General features: G+C 48.4%; 1 protein-coding gene across 1 annotated transcript in view; it reads right to left on the bottom strand.

The window, feature by feature from the left end:
- Nucleotides 1–20,124, bottom strand: part of WDR70 (WD repeat domain 70) — a 367,195-nt gene that overhangs the window by 11,395 nt on the left and 335,676 nt on the right. The window lies entirely within an intron of this gene.

Below are 20,124 nucleotides of genomic sequence, written 5' to 3'. Positions count from 1 at the left end.
ACAAGAGAGAGGACCCTGCACATAAGAGCTGACACTACAAGAAAGAGGACCCTGCACATAAGAGCTGACACTACAAGAGAGAGGACCCTGCACATAGGAGCTGACACTACAAGAGAGAGGACCCTGCATATAAGAGCTGACACTCTACAGGAGAGAAGTCCCTTGCCATCAGTGGTCACACTACACAGGAGCAGGACCCTGCCCAAAAGACCTGACCTTACTCAGAAGAAGGTACCTGACCTGTAAGAACCAACACTCTACAGGAGAGAAGTCCTTGCCCTCAAGAGCTGACATTCTACAGTAGAAAGCTCCCTGGCCATAACAGCTGACACTCTTCATGAGAGAGGTCCTTAGCCATAAGAGCTAACGCTCTACAGGAGAGAGAGGTCCCTGATCATAAGTGGTCATACTATAAGTACCAACACTCTACAAGACAGAGGTCCCTGTCCATAAGAGCTGACACTCTACAGAAGAGAGGACCCTGCACATAAGAGCTGACACTCTACAGGAGAGAGGGCCCTGCACATAAGAGCTGACACTCTACAGGAGAGAGGACCCTGCCCATAAGAGCTGACACTCTACAGGAGAGAGGACCCTGCACATAAGAGCTGACACTCTACAGGAGAGAAGACCCTGCACATAAGAGCTGACACTCTACAGGAGAGAGGACCCTGCACATAAGAGCTGACACTCTACAGGAGAGAGAGGACCCTGCACATAAGAGCTGACACTCTACAGGAGAGAGAGGACCCTGCACATAAGAGCTGACACTCTACAGGAGAGAGGACCCTGCACATAAGAGCTGACACTTTACAGGAGAGAGGACCCTGCACATAAGAGCTGACACTTTACAAAAGAGAGGACCCTGCACTTAAGAGCTAGACACTTTACAGGAGAGAGGACCCTGCACATAAGAGCTGACACTCTACAGGAGAGAGGACCCTGCACATAAGAGCTGACACTCTACAGGAGAGAGGACCCTGCACATAAGAGCTGACACTCTACAGGAGACAGGACCCTGCACATAAGAGCTGACACTCTACAGGAGACAGGACCCTGCACATAAGAGCTGACACTCTACAGGAGAGAGGACCCTGCACATAAGAGCTGACACTCTACAGGAGAGAGAGGACCCTGCACATAAGAGCTGACACGCTACAGGAGAGAGAAGACCCTGCACATAAGAGCGGACACTACAGGATAGAGGACCCTGCACATAAGAGCTGACACTCTACAGGAGAAAGAGGACCCTGCACATAAGAGCTTACACTCTACAGGAGAGAGAGGACCCTGCACATAAGAGCTGACACGCTACAGGAGAGAGGACCCTGCACATAAGAGCTTACACTCTACAGGAGACAGGACCCTGCACATAAGAGCTGACACTCTACAGGAGAGAGGACCCTGCACATAAGAGCTGACACTCTACAGGAGAGAGAGGACCCTGCACATAAGAGCTGACACTCTACAGGAGAGAAAAGACCCTGCACATAAGAGCGGACACTACAGGATAGAGGACCCTGCACATAAGAGCTGACACTCTACAGGAGAAAGAGGACCCTGCACATAAGAGCTTACACTCTACAGGAGAGAGAGGACCCTGCACATAAGAGCTGACACGCTACAGGAGAGAGGACCCTGCACATAAGAGCTCATACTCTACAGGAGAGAAGACCCTGCACATAAGAGCTGACACTCTACAGGAGAGAGGACCCTGCACATAAGAGCTGACACTCTACAGGAGAGAGAACCCTGCACATAAGAGCTGACACTCTTCAAGAAAGAAGTCCCTGGCTATAAGTGGTAACACGATGCAGGAGCCAGGATCATGCCCAAAAAAACCTCACAATCTACAGGAGAGGGCACCTTACTCCTAAGAACCAAGAATCTACAGGAGAGAATTCCCTGCCCACAACAGCTGACACTCTACAGGAGAGAGGACCCTGCACATAAGAGCTGACACTCTACAGGAGAGAGGACCCTGCACATAAGAGCTGACACTCTACAGGAGAAAGGACCCTACACATAAGAGCTGACACTCTACAGGAGAGAGGGCCCTGCACATAAGAGCTGACACTCTACAGGAGAGAGGACCCTGCACATAAGAGCTGACACTCTACAGGAGAGAGGACCCTGCACATAAGAGCTGACACTCTACAGGAGAGAGATGACCCTGCACATAAGAGCTGACACTCTACAGGAGAGAGAGGACCCTGCACATAAGAGCTGACACTACAGGAGAGAGGACCCTGCACATAAGAGCTGACACTACAGGAGAGAGGGCCCTGCACATAAGAGCTGACACTCTACAGGAGAGAGGACCCTGCACATAAGAGCTGACACTCTACAGGAGAGAGGACCCTGCACATAAGAGCTGACACTCTACAGGAGAGAGATGACCCTGCACATAAGAGCTGACACTCTACAGGAGAGAGAGGACCCTGCACATAAGAGCTGACACTCTACAGGAGAGAGGACCCTACACATAAGAGCTGACACTCTACAGGAGAGAGGGCCCTGCACATAAGAGCTGACACTCTACAGGAGAGAGGGCCCTTAACATAAGAGCTGACACTCTACAGGAGAGAGGACCCTGCACATAAGAGCTGACACTGTACAGGAGAGAGGACCCTGCGCATAAGAGCTGACACTCTATAGGAGAGAGGACCCTGCACATAAGAGCTGACACTCTACAGGAGAGAGGACCCTGCACATAAGAGCTGACACTACAGGAGAGAGGACCCTGCACATAAGAGCTGACACTCTACAGGAGAGAAGACCCTGCACATAAGAGCTGACACGCTACAAGAGGGAGGACCCTGCACATAAGAGCTGACACTCTATAGGAGAGAAGACCCTACACATAAGAGCTGACACTCTACAGGAGAGAGGACCCTGCACATAAGAGCTGACACTATACAGGAGAGAAGACCCTGCACATAAGAGCTGACACTCTACAGGAGAGAGGACCCTGCACATAAGAGCTCACACTCTACAGGAGAGAGGACCCTGCACATAAGAGCTGACACTGTACAGGAGAGAGGACCCTGCACATAAGAGCTGACACTCTACAGGAGAGAGGACCCTGCACATAAGAGCTGACACTCTACAGGAGAGAGATGACCCTGCACATAAGAGCTGACACTCTACAGGAGAGAAGACCCTGCACATAAGAGCTGACACTCTACAGGAGAGAAGACCCTGCACATAAGAGCTGACACTCTACAGGAGAGAGGATCCTGCACATAAGAGCTGACACTCTACAGGAGAGAGGACCCTGCACATAAGAGCTGACACTCTACAGGAGAGAGGACTCTACACATATGAGCTGATACTCTACAGGAGAGAGGACCCTGCACATAAGAGCTGACACTCTACAGGAGAGAGGACCCTGCACATAAGAGCTGACACTCTACAGGAGAGAGGGCCCTTAACATAAGAGCTGACACTCTACAGGAGAGAGGACCCTGCACATAAGAGCTGACACTCTACAGGAGAGAGGGCCCTTAACATAAGAGCTGACACTCTACAGGATAGAGGACCCTGCACATAAGAGCTGACACTCTACAGAAGAGAGGACACTGCACATAAGAGCTGACACTCTACAGGAGAGAGGACCCTGCACATAAGAGCTGACACTCTACAGAAGAGAGGACCCTGCACATAAGAGCTGACACTCTACAGGAGAGAGGACCCTGCACATAAGAGCTGACACTCTACAGAAGAGAGGACCCTGCACATAAGAGCTGACACTCTACAGAAGAGAGGACCCTGCACATAAGAGCTGACACTCTACAGGAGAGAGGACCCTGCACATAAGAGCTGACACTCTACAGGAGAGAGGACCCTGCACATAAGAGCTGACACTCTACAGGAGAGAGGGCCCTGCACATAAGAGCTGACACTCTACAGGAGAGAGGACCCTGCACATAAGAGCTGACACTCTACAGGAGAGAGGGCCCTTAACATAAGAGCTGACACTCTACAGGAGAGAGGACCCTACGCATAAGAGCTGACACTCTACAGGAGAGAGGACCCTGCACATAAGAGCTGACACTCTACAGGAGAGAGGACCCTGCACATAAGAGCTGACACTCTACAGGAGAGAGGACCCTGCACATAAGAGCTAACACTCTACAGGAGAGAGGACCCTGCACATAAGAGCTGACACTCTACAGGAGAGAGGACCCTACGCATAAGAGCTGACACTCTACAGGAGAGAGGACCCTGCACATAAGAGCTAACACTCTACAGGAGAGAGGACCCTGCACATAAGAGCTGACACTCTACAGGAGAGAGGACCCTGCACATAAGAGCTGACACTCTACAGGAGAGAAGACCCTGCACATAAGAGCTGACACTCTACAGGAGAGAGGACCCTGCACATAAGAGCTGACACTCTACAGGAGAGAGGACCCTGCACATAAGAGCTGACACTCTACAGGATAGAGGACCCTGCACATAAGAGCTGACACTCTACAGGAGAGAGAGGAGCCTGCACATAAGAGCTGACACTCTACAGGAGAGAGAGGACCCTGCACATAAGAGCTGACACTCTACAGGAGAGAGAGGACCCTGCACATAAGAGCTGACACTACAGGAGAGAGGACCCTGCACATAAGAGCTGACACTACAGGAGAGAGGACCCTGCACATAAGAGCTGACACTACAGGAGAGAGGACCCTGCACATAAGAGCTGACACTACAGGAGAGAGGACCCTGCACATAAGAGCTGACACTCTACAGGAGAGAGGACCATGCACATAAGAGCTGACACTACAGGAGAGAGGACCCTGCACATAAGAGCTGACACTCTACAGGAGAGAGAGGAGCCTGCACATAAGAGCTGACACTCTACAGGAGAGAGGACCCTGCACATAAGAGCTGACACTCTACAGGAGAGAGGACCCTGCACATAAGAGCTGACACTCTAAAGTGTATTTGAAAGAGAAAGCTACATCACATTGCCAGTACCGGGGACAACACACACACAGAGTGCAGTGATACATTGTGGTAGCTACTTTAGGACTAGGTAGCGATATCTCAGTCCAGGTGAGATTCTGGAGGGGCGATGGACTATGTAGTATCCCGGGAAAGTGATTTGCACAGAATGGGTGCAGCACAAGAGAAGTCCTGTGATACCAATGAACCTCGCTGCATTGTTAGATCAGATCTGTAGAAAACGGCTGGAATTAAGACTTGCGAGGACGGCTGTTATCAGGCCTGCAACATCCTCGGACCTGTGCACCTGTACAGGAGATGGGGCAATGCATGTTATGTGATGTGCCCTGGCCTCCATCCAAAAAGAGGAGCAATATCGGCCTCTACAACTGCTGTGTGACTGGGAGCAGCGAGCCGGCCTATTCATAGCCCAGTAATTACAGACATCTCTATTACGGCATTCTTCTGAACACTTGCTTCCTCTGTGACACATTGGCACTTGGCATCAAAGAGTCTAGCACGTCTAGAGTTACGTATCTGTTTTGGTAGGGCAAGCACTTCTCCGGCACGGAGCATGGCCGCGGGGACGGGATTGCATAATTCAACTTTCCTCAACCACAAATGTCAAAAAAGAACGATACGAAAATCGGTCAATTCCAAGAAGGGAAAGCCGTGTCGCGATCATGGCCGAGACCTCATAGTTGTGGTCACAGTTATTTACGGCCTGAAGAAGGCATTAAAAAAAAGTTTTGTACAGAACTTTGGAAGACAAGACAGAAGGTCTCTGAGAACGTGTCCGGGCCGGGCACAACGGTGACCTTGGTGAGAAATGTGACATGTAAGGGCGAAGACGTCTGGCCTCCATTGTTCTGCACCGTGTGAATATTACGTCCGGCCAATGGAAGGGTCAACTGTGAAATGACGGGACCTCTGTGGTCATCCGGCCCAAGACGTCTGCGGTCAACAATATTACTAAACTAGAGGACTGATAATGCAGACCTCTGCAGAAATGTCTAGATAGACCAATGTAAGAGCGGTCACACTATAGAGCTCTGTACTGTACAGCGGTCACACTATAGAGCTCTGTACTGTAGAGCGGTCACACTATGGAGCTCTGTACTGTAGAGCGGTCACACTATAAAGCTCTGTACTGTAGAGCGGTCACACTATAGAGCTCTGTACTGTAAGAGCGGTCACACTATAGAGCTCTGTACTGTAGAGCGGTCACACTATAGAGCTCTGTACTGTAGAGCGGTCACACTATAGAGCTCTGTACTGTAAGAGCGGTCACACTATAGAGCTCTGTACTGTAAGAGCGGTCACACTATAGAGCTCTGTACTGTAGAGCGGTCACACTATAGAGCTCTGTACTGTAGAGCGGTCACACTATAGAGCTCTGTACTGTAAGAGCGGTCACACTATAGAGCTCTGTACTGTAGAGCGGTCACACTATAGAGCTCTGTACTGTAGAGAGGTCACACTATAGAGCTCTGTACTGTAGAGCGGTCACACTATAGAGCTCTGTACTGTAGAGTGGTCACACTATAGAGCTCTGTACTGTAGAGCGGTCACACTATAGAGCTCTGTACTGTACAGCGGTCACACTATGGAGCTCTGTACTGTAGAGTGGTCACACTATAGAGCTCTGTACTGTAGAGCGGTCACACTATAGAGCTCTGTACTGTAGAGCGGTCACACTATAGAGCTCTGTACTGTAGAGTGGTCACACTATAGAGCTCTGTACTGTAGAGCGGTCACACTATAGAGCTCTGTACTGTAGAGAGGTCACACTATAGAGCTCTGTACTGTAGAGCGGTCACACTATAGAGCTCTGTACTGTAGAGTGGTCACACTATGGAGCTCTGTACTGTAGAGTGGTCACACTATAGAGCTCTGTACTGTAGAGCGGTCACACTATAGAGCTCTGTACTATAAGAGCGGTCACACTATAGAGCTCTGTACTGTACAGCGGTCACATTATAGAGCTCTGTACTGTAGAGTGGTCACACTATAGAGCTCTGTACTGTAGAGCGGTCACACTATAGAGCTCTGTACTATAAAAGCGGTCACACTATAGAGCTCTGTACTGTACAGCGGTCACACTATGGAGCTCTGTACTGTAGAGCGGTCACATTATAGAGCTCTGTACTGTAGAGCGGTCACACTATAGAGCTCTGTACTGTAGACTGGTCACACTATAGAGCTCTGTACTGTAGACTGGTCACACTATAGAGCTCTGTACTGTAGACTGGTCACACTATAGAGCTCTGTACTGTAGAGCGGTCACACTATAGAGCTCTGTACTGTAGAGCGGTCACACTATAGAGCCCTGTACTGTAGAGTGGTCACACTATAGAGCCCTGTACTGTAGAGCGGTCACACTATAGAGCTCTGTACTGTAGAGCGGTCACACTATAGAGCTCTGTACTGTAGAGTGGTCACACTATAGAGCTCTGTACTGTAGAGAGGTCACACTATAGAGCTCTGTACTGTAGAGCGGTCACACTATAGAGCTCTGTACTGTAGAGCAGTCACACTATAGAGCTCTGTACTGTAGAGCGGTCACACTATAGAGCTCTGTACTGTAAGAGCGGTCACACTATGGAGCTCTGTACTGTAAGAGCGGTCACACTATAGAGCTCTGTACTGTAGAGCGGTCACACTATGGAGCTGTGTACTGTAGAGCGGTCACACTATAGAGCTCTGTACTGTAGAGCGGTCACACTATAGAGCTCTGTACTATAAGAGTGGTCACACTATAGAGCTCTGTACTGTAGAGTGGTCACACTATGGAGCTCTGTACCGTAGAGAGGTCACACTATGGAGCTCTGTACTGAAGAGCGGTCATACTATAGAGCTCTGTACTGTAAGAGCGGTCACATTATAGAGCTCTGTACTGTACAGCGGTCACACTATAGAGCTCTGTACTGTAGAGAGGTCACACTATAGAGCTCTGTACTGTAGAGCGGTCACACTATGGAGCTGTGTACTGTAGAGCGGTCACACTATAGAGCTCTGTACTGTAGAGCGGTCACACTATAGAGCTCTGTACTATAAGAGCGGTCACACTATAGAGCTCTGTACTGTACAGCGGTCACACTATGGAGCTCAGTACTGTAAGAGCGGTCACACTATAGAGCTCTGTACTGTACAGCGGTCACACTATAGAGCTCTGTACTGTAGAGCGGTCACACTATGGAGCTCTGTACTGTAGAGCGGTCACACTATAAAGCTCTGTACTGTAGAGCGGTCACACTATAGAGCTCTGTACTGTAAGAGCGGTCACACTATAGAGCTCTGTACTGTAGAGCGGTCACACTATAGAGCTCTGTACTGTAGAGCGGTCACACTATAGAGCTCTGTACTGTAAGAGCGGTCACACTATAGAGCTCTGTACTGTAAGAGCGGTCACACTATAGAGCTCTGTACTGTAGAGCGGTCACACTATAGAGCTCTGTACTGTAGAGCGGTCACACTATAGAGCTCTGTACTGTAAGAGCGGTCACACTATAGAGCTCTGTACTGTAGAGCGGTCACACTATAGAGCTCTGTACTGTAGAGAGGTCACACTATAGAGCTCTGTACTGTAGAGCGGTCACACTATAGAGCTCTGTACTGTAGAGTGGTCACACTATAGAGCTCTGTACTGTAGAGCGGTCACACTATAGAGCTCTGTACTGTACAGCGGTCACACTATGGAGCTCTGTACTGTAGAGTGGTCACACTATAGAGCTCTGTACTGTAGAGCGGTCACACTATAGAGCTCTGTACTGTAGAGCGGTCACACTATAGAGCTCTGTACTGTAGAGTGGTCACACTATAGAGCTCTGTACTGTAGAGCGGTCACACTATAGAGCTCTGTACTGTAGAGAGGTCACACTATAGAGCTCTGTACTGTAGAGCGGTCACACTATAGAGCTCTGTACTGTAGAGTGGTCACACTATGGAGCTCTGTACTGTAGAGTGGTCACACTATAGAGCTCTGTACTGTAGAGCGGTCACACTATAGAGCTCTGTACTATAAGAGCGGTCACACTATAGAGCTCTGTACTGTACAGCGGTCACATTATAGAGCTCTGTACTGTAGAGTGGTCACACTATAGAGCTCTGTACTGTAGAGCGGTCACACTATAGAGCTCTGTACTATAAAAGCGGTCACACTATAGAGCTCTGTACTGTACAGCGGTCACACTATGGAGCTCTGTACTGTAGAGCGGTCACATTATAGAGCTCTGTACTGTAGAGCGGTCACACTATAGAGCTCTGTACTGTAGACTGGTCACACTATAGAGCTCTGTACTGTAGACTGGTCACACTATAGAGCTCTGTACTGTAGACTGGTCACACTATAGAGCTCTGTACTGTAGAGCGGTCACACTATAGAGCTCTGTACTGTAGAGCGGTCACACTATAGAGCCCTGTACTGTAGAGTGGTCACACTATAGAGCCCTGTACTGTAGAGCGGTCACACTATAGAGCTCTGTACTGTAGAGCGGTCACACTATAGAGCTCTGTACTGTAGAGTGGTCACACTATAGAGCTCTGTACTGTAGAGAGGTCACACTATAGAGCTCTGTACTGTAGAGCGGTCACACTATAGAGCTCTGTACTGTAGAGCAGTCACACTATAGAGCTCTGTACTGTAGAGCGGTCACACTATAGAGCTCTGTACTGTAAGAGCGGTCACACTATGGAGCTCTGTACTGTAAGAGCGGTCACACTATAGAGCTCTGTACTGTAGAGCGGTCACACTATGGAGCTGTGTACTGTAGAGCGGTCACACTATAGAGCTCTGTACTGTAGAGCGGTCACACTATAGAGCTCTGTACTATAAGAGTGGTCACACTATAGAGCTCTGTACTGTAGAGTGGTCACACTATGGAGCTCTGTACCGTAGAGAGGTCACACTATGGAGCTCTGTACTGAAGAGCGGTCATACTATAGAGCTCTGTACTGTAAGAGCGGTCACATTATAGAGCTCTGTACTGTACAGCGGTCACACTATAGAGCTCTGTACTGTAGAGAGGTCACACTATAGAGCTCTGTACTGTAGAGCGGTCACACTATGGAGCTGTGTACTGTAGAGCGGTCACACTATAGAGCTCTGTACTGTAGAGCGGTCACACTATAGAGCTCTGTACTATAAGAGCGGTCACACTATAGAGCTCTGTACTGTACAGCGGTCACACTATGGAGCTCAGTACTGTAAGAGCGGTCACACTATAGAGCTCTGTACTGTAGAGCGGTCACACTATAGAGCTCTGTACTGTAGAGCGGTCACACTATGGAGCTCTGTACTGTAGAGCGGTCACACTATAGAGCTCTGTACTGTAGAGCGGTCACACTATAGAGCTCTGTACTATAAGAGCGGTCACACTATAGAGCTCTGTACTGTAGAGTGGTCACACTATGGAGCTCTGTACTGAAGAGCGGTCATACTATAGAGCTCTGTACTGTAAGAGCGGTCACACTATAGAGCTCTGTACTGTAGAGTGGTCACACTATAGAGCTCTGTACTGTAGAGCGGTCACATTATAGAGCTCTGTACTGTAGAGAGGTCACACTATGGAGCTCTGTACTGTAGAGCGGTCACACTATGGAGCTCTGTACTGTAAGAGCGGTCACACTATAGAGCTCTGTACTATAAGAGCGGTCACACTATAGAGCTCTGTACTGTACAGCGGTCACACTATAGAGCTCTGTACTGTAGAGAGGTCACATTATAGAGCTCTGTACTGTAGAGCGGTCACACTATAGAGCTCTGTACTGTAGAGCGGTCACACTATAGAGCTCTGTACTGTAGAGCGGTCACACTATAGAGCTCTGTACTGTAGAGCGGTCACACTATAGAGCTCTGTACTGTAAGAGCGGTCACACTATAGAGCTCTGTACTGTAAGAGCAGTCACACTATAGAGCTCTGTACTGTACAGCGGTCACACTATAGAGCTCTGTACTGTAAGAGCGGTCACACTATAGAGCTCTGTACTGTAAGAGCAATCACACTATAGAGCTCTGTACTGTAGAGCGGTCACACTATAGAGCTCTGTACTGTAGAGAGGTCACACTATAGAGCTCTGTACTGTAGAGCGGTCACACTATAGAGCTCTGTACTGTAGAGTGGTCACACTATAGAGCTCTGTACTGTAGAGTGGTCACACTATAGAGCTCTGTACTGTAGAGCGGTCACACTATAGAGCTCTGTACTGTAGAGCGGTCACACTATGGAGCTCTGTACTGTAGAGCGGTCACACTATAGAGCTCTGTACTGTAGAGCGGTCACACTATAGAGCTCTGTACTGTAGAGCGGTCACACTATAGAGCTCTGTACTGTAGAGCGGTCACACTATAGAGCACTGTACTGTAGAGCGGTCACACTATAGAGCTCTGTACTGTAGAGTGGTCACACTACAGAGCTCTGTACTGTAGAGTGGTCACACTATAGAGCTCTGTACTGTAGAGCGGTCACACTATAGAGCTCTGTACTGTAGAGCGGTCACACTATAGAGCACTGTACTGTAGAGCGGTCACACTATAGAGCACTGTACTGTAGAGCGGTCACACTATAGAGCTCTGTACTGTAGAGCGGTCACACTATAGAGCTCTGTACTGTAAGAGCGGTCACACTATAGAGCTCTGTACTGTAGAGTGGTCACACTATAGAGCTCTGTACTGTAGAGCGGTCACATTATAGAGCTCTGTACTGTAGAGAGGTCACACTATGGAGCTCTGTACTGTAGAGCGGTCACACTATGGAGCTCTGTACTGTAAGAGCGGTCACACTATAGAGCTCTGTACTATAAGAGCGGTCACACTATAGAGCTCTGTACTGTACAGCGGTCACACTATAGAGCTCTGTACTGTAGAGAGGTCACACTATAGAGCTCTGTACTGTAGAGCGGTCACACTATAGAGCTCTGTACTGTAGAGCGGTCACACTATAGAGCTCTGTACTGTAGAGCGGTCACACTATAGAGCTCTGTACTGTAGAGCGGTCACACTATAGAGCTCTGTACTGTAAGAGCGGTCACACTATAGAGCTCTGTACTGTAAGAGCAGTCACACTATAGAGCTCTGTACTGTACAGCGGTCACACTATAGAGCTCTGTACTGTAAGAGCGGTCACACTATAGAGCTCTGTACTGTAAGAGCGGTCACACTATAGAGCTCTGTACTGTAGAGCGGTCACACTATAGAGCTCTGTACTGTAGAGAGGTCACACTATAGAGCTCTGTACTGTAGAGCGGTCACACTATAGAGCTCTGTACTGTAGAGTGGTCACACTATAGAGCTCTGTACTGTAGAGTGGTCACACTATAGAGCTCTGTACTGTAGAGCGGTCACACTATAGAGCTCTGTACTGTAGAGCGGTCACACTATAGAGCTCTGTACTGTAGAGCGGTCACACTATGGAGCTCTGTACTGTAGAGCGGTCACACTATAGAGCTCTGTACTGTAGAGCGGTCACACTATAGAGCTCTGTACTGTAGAGCGGTCACACTATAGAGCTCTGTACTGTAGAGCGGTCACACTATAGAGCACTGTACTGTAGAGCGGTCACACTATAGAGCTCTGTACTGTAGAGTGGTCACACTACAGAGCTCTGTACTGTAGAGAGGTCACACTATAGAGCTCTGTACTGTAGAGTGGTCACACTATAGAGCTCTGTACTGTAGAGCGGTCACACTATAGAGCTCTGTACTGTAGAGCGGTCACACTATAGAGCACTGTACTGTAGAGCGGTCACACTATAGAGCACTGTACTGTAGAGCGGTCACACTATAGAGCTCTGTACTGTAGAGTGGTCACACTATAGAGCTCTGTACTGTAGAGAGGTCACACTATAGAGCTCTGTACTGTAGAGTGGTCACACTACAGAGCTCTGTACTGTAGAGTGGTCACACTATAGAGCTCTGTACTGTAGAGCGGTCACACTATAGAGCTCTGTACTGTAGAGCGGTCACACTATAGAGCTCTGTACTGTAGAGCGGTCACACTATAGAGCTCTGTACTGTAAGAGTGGTCACACTATAGAGCTCTGTACTGTAGAGCGGTCACATTATAGAGCTCTGTACTGTAGAGCGGTCACACTATAGAGCTCTGTACTGTAGAGCGGTCACACTATAGAGCTCTGTACTGTAGAGCGGTCACACTATAGAGCACTGTACTGTAGAGCGGTCACACTATAGAGCTCTGTACTGTAGAGTGGTCACACTACAGAGCTCTGTACTGTAGAGTGGTCACACTATAGAGCACTGTACTGTAGAGCGGTCACACTATAGAGCTCTGTACTGTAGAGTGGTCACACTATAGAGCTCTGTACTGTAGAGCGGTCACACTATAGAGCTCTGTACTGTAGAGCGGTCACACTATAGAGCTCTGTACTGTAAGAGTGGTCACACTATAGAGCCCTGTACTGTAGAGCGGTCACACTATAGAGCTCTGTACTGTAGAGTGGTCACACTACAGAGCTCTGTACTGTAGAGTGGTCACACTATAGAGCTCTGTACTGTAGAGCGGTCACACTATAGAGCTCTGTACTGTAAGAGCGGTCACATTATAGAGCTCTGTACTGTAAGAGCGGTCACATTATAGAGCTGTGTACTGTAAGAGCGGTCACACTATAGAGCTCTGTACTGTACAGCGGTGACACTATAGAGCTCTGTACTGTAGAGAGGTCACACTATAGAGCTCTGTACTGTAGAGAGGTCACACTATAGAGCTCTGTACTGTAGAGGGGTCACATTATAGAGCTCTGTACTGTAGAGTGGTCACACTATGGAGCTCTGTACTGTAGAGCGGTCACACTATGGAGCTCTGTACTGTAGAGCGGTCACACTATGGAGCTCTGTACTGTAGAGCGGTCACACTATAGAGCTCTGTACTGTAAGAGCGGTCACACTATAGAGCTCTGTACTGTAAGAGCGGTCACACTATAGAGCTCTGTACTGTAGAGTGGTCACATTATAGAGCTCTGTACTGTAGAGCGGTCACACTATAGAGCACTGTACTGTAGAGCGGTCACACTATAGAGCTCTGTACTGTAGAGCGGTCACACTATAGAGCTCTGTACTGTAGAGCGGTCACACTATAGAGCTCTGTACTGTAGAGCGGTCACACTATAGAGCTCTGTACTGTAGAGCGGTCACACTATGGAGCTCTGTACTGTAGAGCGGTCACACTATGGAGCTCTGTACTGTAGAGCGGTCACACTATAGAGCTCTGTACTGTAGAGCGGTCACACTATAGAGCTCTGTACTGTAGAGCGGTCACACTATAGAGCTCTGTACTGTAGAGCGGTCACACTATAGAGCTCTGTACTGTAGAGTGGTCACATTATAGAGCTCTGTACTGTAGAGGGGTCACACTATAGAGCTCTGTACTGTAGAGAGGTCACACTGTAGAGCTCTGTACTGTAGAGCGGTCACACTATAGAGCTCTGTACTGTAGAGCGGTCACACTATAGAGCTCTGTACTGTAAGAGTGGTCACACTATAGAGCTCTGTACTGTAGAGCGGTCACACTATAGAGCTGTGTACTGTAAAGTGGTCACATTATAGAGCTCTGTACTGTAGAGTGGTCACACTATAGAGCTCTGTACTGTAGAGAGGTCACACTATAGAGCTCTGTACTGTAGAGCGGTCACACTATAGAGCTCTGTACTGTAGAGCGGTCACACTATAGAGCTCTGTACTGTAGAGTGGTCACACTATGGAGCTCTGTACTGTAGAGCGGTCACACTATAGAGCTCTGTACTGTAGAGCGGTCACACTATAGAGCTCTGTAGTGTAGAGCGGTCACACTATAGAGCTCTGTACTGTAGAGCGGTCACACTATAGAGCTCTGTACTGTAGAGCAGTCACACTATAGAGCTGTGTACTGTAAAGTGGTCACATTATAGAGCTCTGTACTGTAGAGCGGTCACACTATAGAGCTCTGTACTGTAGAGTGGTCACACTATGGAGCTCTGTACTGTAGAGCGGTCACACTATAGAGCTCTGTACTGTAGAGTGGTCACACTATAGAGCTCTGTACTGTAGAGTGGTCACACTATAGAGCTCTGTACTGTAGAGTGGTCACACTATAGAGCTCTGTACTGTAGAGCGGTCACACTATAGAGCTCTGTACTGTAGAGTGGTCACACTATAGAGCTCTGTACTGTAGAGCGGTCACACTATAGAGCGCTGTACTGTAGAGCGGTCACACTATAGAGCTCTGTACTGTAGAGCGGTCACACTATAGAGCTCTGTACTGTAGAGCGGTCACACTATAGAGCTCTGTACTGTAGAGCGGTCACACTATAGAGCGCTGTACTGTAGAGCGGTCACACTATAGAGCTCTGTACTGTAGAGCGGTCACACTATAGAGCTCTGTACTGTAAGAGCGGTCACACTATAGAGCTCTGTACTGTAGAGCGGTCACACTATAGAGCTCTGTACTGTAGAGCGGTCACATTATAGAGCTCTGTACTGTAGAGTGGTCACACTATAGAGCTCTGTACTGTAGAGCGGTCACACTATAGAGCTCTGTACTGTAGAGAGGTCACACTATAGAGCTCTGTACTGTAGAGCGGTCACACTATAGAGCTCTGTACTATAGAGCGGTCACACTATAGAGCTCTGTACTGTAGAGCGGTCACACTATAGAGCTCTGTACTGTAGAGCGGTCACACTATAGAGCTCTGTACTGTAGAGTGGTCACACTATAGAGCTCTGTACTGTAGAGCGGTCACACTATAGAGCTCTGTACTGTAGAGAGGTCACACTATAGAGCTCTGTACTGTAGAGCGGTCACACTATAGAGCTCTGTACTGTAGAGCGGTCACACTATAGAGCTCTGTACTGTAGAGCGGTCACACTATAGAGCTCTGTACTGTAGAGCGGTCACACTATAGAGCTCTGTACTGTAGAGAGGTCACACTATAGAGCTCTGTACTGTAGAGAGGTCACACTATAGAGCTCTGTACTGTAGAGCGGTCACACTATAGAGCTCTGTACTGTAGAGCGGTCACACTATAGAGCTCTGTACTGTAGAGAGGTCACACTATAGAGCTCTGTACTGTAGAGAGGTCACACTATAGAGCTCTGTACTGTAGAGCGGTCACACTATAGAGCTCTGTACTGTAGAGCGGTCACACTATAGAGCTCTGTACTGTAGAGCGGTCACACTATAGAGCTCTGTACTGTAGAGAGGTCACACTATAGAGCTCTGTACTGTAGAGCGGTCACACTATAGAGCTCTGTACTGTAAGAGCGTTCGCACTATAGAGCTCTGTACTGTAGAGCGGTCACACTATAGAGCTCTGTACTGTAGAGAGGTCACACTATAGAGCTCTGTACTGTAGAGAGGTCACACTATAGAGCGGTCACACTATAGAGCTCTGTACTGTAAGAGCGTTCACACTATAGAGCTCTGTACTGTAGAGCGGTCACACTATAGAGCTCTGTACTGTAGAGAGGTCACACTATAGAGCTCTGTACTGTAGAGCGGTCACACTATAGAGCTCTGTACTGTAGAGGGGTCACACTATAGAGCTCTGTACTGTAGAGCGGTCACACTATAGAGCTCTGTACTGTAGAGTGGTCACACTATAGAGCTCTGTACTGTAGAGTGGTCACACTATAGAGCTCTGTACTGTAGAGCGGTCACACTATAGAGCTCTGTACTGTAGAGTGGTCACACTATAGAGCTCTGTACTGTAGAGCGGTCACACTATAGAGCTCTGTACTGTAGAGAGGTCACACTATAGAGCTCTGTACTGTAGAGCGGTCACATTATAGAGCTCTGTAGTGTAGAGCGGTCACACTATAGAGCCCTGTACTGTAGATCGGTCACACTATAGAGCTCTGTACAGTAGAGCGGTCACATTATAGAGCTCTGTAGTGTAGAGCGGTCACACTATAGAGCTCTGTACTGTAGAGCGGTCACACTATAGAGCTCTGTACTGTAGAGCGGTCACACTATAGAGCTCTGTACTGTAGAGCGGTCACACTATAGAGCTCTGTACTGTAGAGCGGTCACACTATAGAGCTCTGTACTGTAGAGCGGTCACACTATAGAGCTCTGTACTGTAGAGCGGTCACACTATAGAGCTCTGTACTGTAGAGCGGTCACACTATAGAGCTCTGTACTGTAGAGCGGTCACACTATAGAGCTCTGTACTGTAGAGCGGTCACACTATAGAGCTCTGTACTGTAGAGCGGTCACACTATAGAGCTCTGTACTGTAGAGAGGTCACACTATAGAGCTCTGTACTGTAGAGCGGTCACACTATAGAGCTCTGTACTGTAGAGCGGTCACACTATAGAGCTCTGTACTGTAGAGCGGTCACACTATAGAGCTCTGTACTGTAGAGCGGTCACACTATAGAGCTCTGTACTGTAGAGAGGTCACACTATAGAGCTCTGTACTGTAGAGCGGTCACACTATAGAGCTCTGTACTGTAGAGCGGTCACACTATAGAGCTCTGTACTGTAGAGCGGTCACACTATAGAGCTCTGTGCTGTAGAGCGGTCACACTATAGAGTTCTGTACTGTAGAGCGGTCACACTATAGAGCCCTGTACTGTAGATCGGTCACACTATAGAGCTCTGTACTGTAGAGCGGTCACACTATAGAGCTCTGTACTGTAGAGCGGTCACACTATAGAGCTCTGTACTGTAGAGCGGTCACACTATAGAGCTCTGTACTGTAGAGCGGTCACACTATAGAGCTCTGTACTGTAAGAGCGGTCACACTATAGAGCTCTGTACTGTAGAGAGGTCACATTATAGAGCTCTGTACTGTAGAGCGGTCACACTATAGAGGTCTGTACTGTAGAGCGGTCACATTATAGAGCTCTGTAGTGTAGAGCGGTCACACTATAGAGCTCTGTACTGTAGAGCGGTCACACTATAGAGCTCTGTACTGTAGAGCGGTCACACTATAGAGCTCTGTACTGTAGAGCGGTCACACTATAGAGCTCTGTACTGTAGAGCGGTCACACTATAGAGCTCTGTACTGTAGAGCGGTCACACTATAGAGCTCTGTACTGTAGAGCGGTCACACTATAGAGCTCTGTACTGTAGAGCGGTCACACTATAGAGCTCTGTACTGTAGAGAGGTCACACTATAGAGCTCTGTACTGTAGAGCGGTCACACTATAGAGCTCTGTACTGTAGAGCGGTCACACTATAGAGCTCTGTACTGTAGAGCGGTCACACTATAGAGCTCTGTGCTGTAGAGCGGTCACACTATAGAGTTCTGTACTGTAGAGCGGTCACACTATAGAGCTCTGTGCTGTAGAGCGGTCACACTATAGAGTTCTGTACTGTAGAGCGGTCACACTATAGAGCTCTGTACTGTAGAGTGGTCACACTATAGAGCTCTGTACTGTAGAGCGGTCACACTATAGAGCTCTGTACTGTAGAGCGGTCACACTATAGAGCTCTGTACTGTAGAGCGGTCACACTATAGAGCTCTGTACTGTAGAGCGGTCACACTATAGAGCTCTGTACTGTAGAGTGGTCACATTATAGAGCTCTGTACTGTAGAGCGGTCACATTATAGAGCTCTGTACTGTAGAGTGGTCACACTATAGAGCTCTGTACTGTAGAGCGGTCACACTATAGAGCTCTGTACTGTAGAGAGGTCACACTATAGAGCTCTGTACTGTAGAGCGGTCACACTATAGAGCTCTGTACTGTAGAGCGGTCACACTATAGAGCTCTGTACTGTAGAGCGGTCACACTATAGAGCTCTGTACTGTAGAGCGGTCACACTATAGAGCTCTGTACTGTAGAGCGGTCACACTATAGAGCTCTGTACTGTAGAGTGGTCACACTATAGAGCTCTGTACTGTAGAGCGGTCACACTATAGAGCCCTGTACTGTAGAGCGGACACACTATAGAGCTCTGTACTGTAGAGCGGTCACACTATAGAGCTCTGTACTGTAGAGTGGTCACACTATAGAGCCCTGTATTGTAGAGAGGTCACACTATAGAGTTCTGTACTGTAGAGCGGTCACACTATAGAGCCCTGTACTGTAGATCGGTCACACTATAGAGCTCTGTACTGTAGAGCGGTCACACTATAGAGCTCTGTACTGTAAGAGCGGTCACACTATAGAGCTCTGTACTGTAGAGCGGTCACACTATAGAACTCTGTACTGTAGAGCGGTCACACTATAGAGCTCTGTACTGTAGAGCGGTCACACTATAGAGCTCTGTACTGTAGAGCGGTCACACTATAGAGCTCTGTACTGTAGAGCGGTCACACTATAGAGCTCTGTACTGTAAGAGCGGTCACACTATAGAGCTCTGTACTGTAGAGAGGTCACACTATAGAGGTCTGTACTGTAGAGCGGTCACATTATAGAGCTCTGTACTGTAGAGCGGTCACACTATAGAGCTCTGTACTGTAAGAGCGGTCACACTATAGAGCTCTGTACTGTAGAGAGGTCACATTATAGAGCTCTGTACTGTAGAGCGGTCACACTATAGAGCTCTGTACTGTAGAGAGGTCACACTATAGAGCTCTGTACTGTAGAGCGGTCACACTATAGAGCTCTGTACTGTAGAGCGGTCACACTATAGAGCTCTGTACTGTAGAGCGGTCACACTATAGAGCTCTGTACTGTAGAGCGGTCACACTATAGAGCTCTGTACTGTAGAGAGGTCACACTATAGAGCTCTGTACTGTAGAGCGGTCACACTATAGAGCTCTGTACTGTAGAGCGGTCACACTATAGAGCTCTGTACTGTAGAGCGGTCACACTATAGAGCTCTGTACTGTAGAGCGGTCACACTATAGAGCTCTGTACTGTAGAGTGGTCACACTATAGAGTTCTGTACTGTAGAGCGGTCACACTATAGAGTTCTGTACTGTAGAGCGGTCACACTATAGAGCTCTGTACTGTAGAGCGGTCACACTATAGAGCTCTGTACTGTAGAGCGGTCACACTATAGAGCTCTGTACTGTAGAGCGGTCACACTATAGAGCTCTGTACTGTAGAGCGGTCACACTATAGAGCTCTGTACTGTAAGAGTGGTCACACTATAGAGCTCTGTACTGTAGAGCGGTCACACTATAGAGCTCTGTACTGTAAGAGTGGTCACACTATAGAGCTCTGTACTGTAGAGTGGTCACACTATAGAGCTCTGTACTGTAGAGCGGTCACACTATAGAGCTCTGTACTGTAGAGCGG

Source organism: Anomaloglossus baeobatrachus, chromosome 1 (assembly GCF_048569485.1).
Source record: "Anomaloglossus baeobatrachus isolate aAnoBae1 chromosome 1, aAnoBae1.hap1, whole genome shotgun sequence".
NCBI lineage: Eukaryota > Metazoa > Chordata > Amphibia > Anura > Aromobatidae > Anomaloglossus > Anomaloglossus baeobatrachus.
Note: the sequence above shows the minus strand (reverse complement) of the source record. Positions and strands in the feature narration are given on the sequence as shown.